The sequence below is a fragment of the Triticum dicoccoides genome, chromosome 3A (genome assembly GCF_002162155.2).
Source record: "Triticum dicoccoides isolate Atlit2015 ecotype Zavitan chromosome 3A, WEW_v2.0, whole genome shotgun sequence".
Classification (NCBI taxonomy): Eukaryota; Viridiplantae; Streptophyta; class Magnoliopsida; order Poales; family Poaceae; genus Triticum; species Triticum dicoccoides.
In genome coordinates, this window is record NC_041384.1 from 54,075,694 (window position 1) to 54,080,973 (window position 5,280).

Sequence of the window (5,280 nt, forward strand, 5' to 3'; positions counted from 1 at the left end):
CTAGGATAGATTGAACAGAAAGAATAGCTTCATGTTATTTTACTACGGACTCTTGAATAGATCGATCAGAAAGGATAACTTTGAGGTGGTTTCGTACCCTACAATAATCTCTTCGTTTGTTCTCTGCTATTAGTGACTTTGGAGTGACTCTTTGTTGCATGTCGAGGGATAGTTATATGATCGTTATTATTGTTGAGAGAACTTGCACTAGTGAAAGTATGAACCCTAGGCCTTGTTTCCTAGCATTGCAATACCGTTTTTGCTCACTTTTATCATTAGTTACCTTGTTGTTTTTATATTTTCATATTACAAAAACCTATATCTACCATCCATATTGCACTTGTATCACCATCTCTTCGTCGAACTAGTGCACCTATACAATTTACCATTGTATTGGGTGTGTTGGGGACATAAGAGACTCTTTATTATTTGGTTGCAGGGTTTCTTGAGAGAGACCATCTTCATCCTACGCCTCCCACGGATTGATAAACCTTAGGTCATCCACTTGATGGAAATTTGCTACTATCCTACAAACCTCTGCACTTGAAGGCCCAACAACGTCTACAAGAAGGTTGTGTAGTAGACACCAGTCATCGGTATGTTACTTTCCCGAGATTCGATCGTCGGTACCATCATACCTAGTTCAATCTTGTTACCGGCAAGTCTCTTTACTCATTCCGTAATGCAACATCCCGCAACTAACTCATTAGTCACATTTCTTGCAAGGCTTATAGTGATGTGCATTATCGAGAGGGCCCAGAGACACCTCTTCGACAATCGGAGTGACAAATCCTAATCTCGATCTATGCCAACTCAACAAACACCATCGGAGTACCTGTAGAGAATCTTTATAATCACTCGGTTATGTTGTGACGTTTGATAGCACACTAAGTGTTCCTCCGGTATTCGGGAGTTGCGTAATCTCATAGTCATAGGAACATGTATAAGTTATGGAGAAAGCAATAGCAATAAACTAAATGAACATAGTGCTAAGCTAACGGATGGGTCAAGTCAATCACATAATTCTCTAATGATGTGATCCCGTTCATCAAATGACAACTCATGTCTATGGCTAGGAAAACTTAACCATCTTTGATTAACGAGCTAGTCAAGTAGAGGCATACTAGTGACACTCTGTTTGTCTATGTATTCACACATGTACTAAGTTTCCGGTTAATACAATTCTAGCATGAATAATAAACATTTATCATGATATAAGGAAATATAAATAATAACTTTATTATTGCCTATAGGGCATATTTCCTTCAGAAAATTCTTCTCCGTGGGTCATTAGGGTTCACATGGTTTGAGAAAGTGAAATGTCGATCAACCTCATATCAAGATCAGAAACGTTTCTCAGCTCACGGTGTGTGTGATGAATCCCTACCGCACACACGATCCGCTAAGGACTAACATGTGTAATGAAAAACAAAACACATATTTCTACCTAGGGGCAGAGCCAGGCTAGCACTAGGCCCCGTACTTGCTTCCGTGCTATAGTGTGAAATAGTGCAAACAACACTACAGCCAACGAAAGATTTCAGCGACACGACCGGAGCCTGGCCCCTAGGCCTGGGGTGTAGCTCCACCACTGTTTCTTCCTTGGCAAACATGTGCGACAGGGAACACATTTTTTGTTTCCAAAACATGTGTTATGCTTGACGTATTGCAAACGGCACAACATAGTTAAATGTTTGTGATAGGCTCCTTATCGCACACGCTCTACAATCACTATTCATTTCTGATGTTGTGCACATCGTAAACGTTGTGCCACAAAAGGATGCATGTGATAGGTATGTCATCCCACTGTATGACGGATGAAGCTTTTGGGACATTTGATACATCGCAATCATTTACCTCACCAGTGGGATAGGTTTGGGCATCACACATGATTTTCTTTCATGAAAAGTATGCATGCTTCTGCCCTATCATTGATGGTTAATCTGTATCATGTGTGATGGGCCACCCCTTTAACATGCCTAAGAAAGGCGACTGTTGATAACCCACAAGTATAGGGGATCGCAACAGTTTTCGAGGATAGAGTATTCAACCCAAATTTATTGATTCGACACAAGGGGAGCCAAAGAATATTCTCAAGTATTAACAGTTGAGTTGTCAATTCAACCACACCTGAAATACTTAATATCTGCAGCAAATTATTTAGTAGCAAAGTAATATGGAAGTAACGGTAATGGTGGCAAAAGTAAGAGTAGAAGTTTTGTAGTGATTGTAATAGTGGCAACGGTAAAGTAATTAAGCAAAGATCAATATGTGAAAATCTCATAGGCAATGGATCAGTGATGGATAATTATGTCGGATGTGATTCCTCATGCAACAGTTATAACATAGGGTGACACAGAACTAGCTCCAGTTCATCAATATAATGTAGGCATGTATTCCAAATATAGTCATACGTGCTTATAGAAAAGAACTTGCATGACATCTTTTATCCTACCCTCCCGTGGCAGTAGGGTCCTATTGGAAACTAAGGGATATTAAGGCCTCCTTTTAATAGAGTACCAGACCAAAGCATTAACACTTAGTGAATACATGAACTCCTCAAACTACGGTCATCACCGGTAAGTATCCCTATTATTGTCACTTTGGGGTTAACGGATCATAACACATAATAGGTGACTATAGGCTTGCAAGATAGGATCAAGAACTCACATATATTCATGAAAACATAATAGGTTTAGATCTGAAATCATGGCACTCAGGCCCTAGTGACAAGCATTAAGCATAGAAAAGTCATAGCAACATCAATCTCAGAACATAATGGATACTAGGGATCAAACCCTAACAAAACTAACTCGATTACATGATAAATCTCATCCAACCCATCACCGTCCAGCAAGCCTATGATGGAATTACTCACGCACGGCGGTGAGCATCATGAAATTGGTGATGGAGGAAGGTTGATGGTGACGGATTCCCCTCTCCGGAGCCTCGAACTAACTCCAGGATCAGCCCTCCCGAGAGAGATTAGGGCTTGGCGGCGGCTCCGTATCGTAAAACGTGATGAATCCTTTTCCCTGATTTTTTTTCTCCCCGGACGTGAATATATAGAGTTGGAGTTGAGGTCGGTGGAGCATCAAGGGGCCCACGAGGCAGGGGCGCACCCCAGGGGGGTGGGCGCGCCCCCACCCACGTGGACAGGGTGTGGGCCCCCTGACATAGATTCTTTCTCCAGTATTTTATATATATTCCAAATATATTCTCCGTGAAGTTTCAGGTCATTCCGAGAACTTTTATTTCTGCACAAAAATAACACCATGGCAATTCTGCTGAAAACAGCGTCAGTCCGGGTTAGTTCCATTCAAATCATGCAAGTTATAGTCCAAAACAAGGTCAAAAGTGTTTTGAAAAGTAGATACAATGGAGACGTATCAACTCCCCCAAGCTTAAACCTTTGCTTGTCCTCACGCAATTCAGTTGACAAACTGAAAGTGATAAAGAAAAACTTTTACAAACTCTGTTTGCTCTTGTTGCTGTAAATATGTAAAGCCAGCATTCAAGTTTTCAGCAAAGATTATGAACTAACCATATTCACGGTAACATTTAGGTCTCATGTTTACCCATATCAATGGCATAATCAACTAGCGAGCAATAATAGTAAATCTCAGATGACAACACTTTCTCAAAACAATCATAATATGGTATAACAAGATGGTATCTCGCTAGCCCTTTCTGAGACCGCAAAACATAAATGCAGAGCACCTCTGAAGATCAAGGACTGACTAAACATTGCAATTCATGGTAAAAGAGATCCAGTCACAGTCATACTCAGTGTAAACTAATAGTAATGCATGCAACGGTGCTCTCCAACTAGTGCTTTTTAATAAGAGAATGATGACTCAACATAAAAGTAAATAGATAGGCCCTTCTCAGAGGGAAGCGGGGATTTGTAGAGGTGCCAGAGCTCGATTTTGAAATAGAGATAAATAATATTTTGAGTGGTATACTTTCATTGTCAACATAACAACCGAGAGATCTCGATATCTTCCATGCTACACACATTATAGGCGGTTCCCAAACAGAATGGTAAAGTTTATACTCCCCCTACCACCAACAAACATCAATCCATGGCTTGTCCGAAACAAAGGGTGCCTCCAACTAACAACAATCCTGGGGGAGTTTTGTTTGCAATTATTTTAATTTAAGCATGGGACTGGGCATCCCGGTTACCAGCCATTTTCTCGTGAATAAGGAGCGGAGTTGACTCCTCGTGAGAATAACCCACCTAGCATGGAAGATATAGACAGCCCTAGTTGATACATGAGCTATTCGAGCATACAAAACATAATTTCATTTGAAGGTTTGGAGTTTGACACATACAAATTTACTTGGAATGGCAGGTAGATACCGCATGTAGGAAGGTATGGTGGACTCATATGGAATAACTTTGGGGTTTATGGAAGTGGATGCACAAGCAGTATTCCCTCTTAGTACAAGTGAAGACTAGAAAGAGACTGTGAAGCGACCAGCTAGAGAGCGACAACAGTCATGAACATGCATTAAAATTAATCAACACTGAGTGCAAGCATGAGTAGGATATAATTCACCATGAACATAAATATCGTGGAGGCTGTGTTGATTTTGTTTCGACTACATGCGTGAACATGTGCCAAGTCAAGCCACTCGAATCATTCAAAGGAGGATACCACCCTATCATACCACATCACAACTATTTTAATAGCATGTTGGAACGCAAGGTAAACCATTATAAACTCCTAGCCAATTAAGCATGGCATGAGCAACTATAATCTCCAATTGTCATTGCAAACATGTTTCATTCCTAATAGGCTGAATCAGGAATGATGAACTAATCATATTTACAAAAACAAGATAGGTCGAGTTCATACCAGCTTCTCTCATCTCAATCAGTCCATCATATATCGTCATTATTGCCTTTCACTTGCACAACCGAACGGTGTGGATAATAATAATAGTGCACGTGCATTGGACTAAGCTAGAATCTGGAAGCATTCAATACAAGGGAGAAGACAAAGTAATATGGGCTCTTTTTTAGATCAACAATAATGCATATGAGAGCCACTTAACATTTTTATCATAGTATTCTCCTCTCGACCCCAAAGAAAAGAAAGGAAATAAAACTATTTACGCGGCAAAGCTCCCAACAAGCAAAAGAAGAACGAGAAATCTTTTTGGGTTTTCTTTTAATTACTACTACTACAAGCATGGAAAGTAAACTAGCTAAAAGCTACAACTAATTTTTTTGGTTTTTCTTAAGGTTTTTCAAACACACAAGAAGAAAGC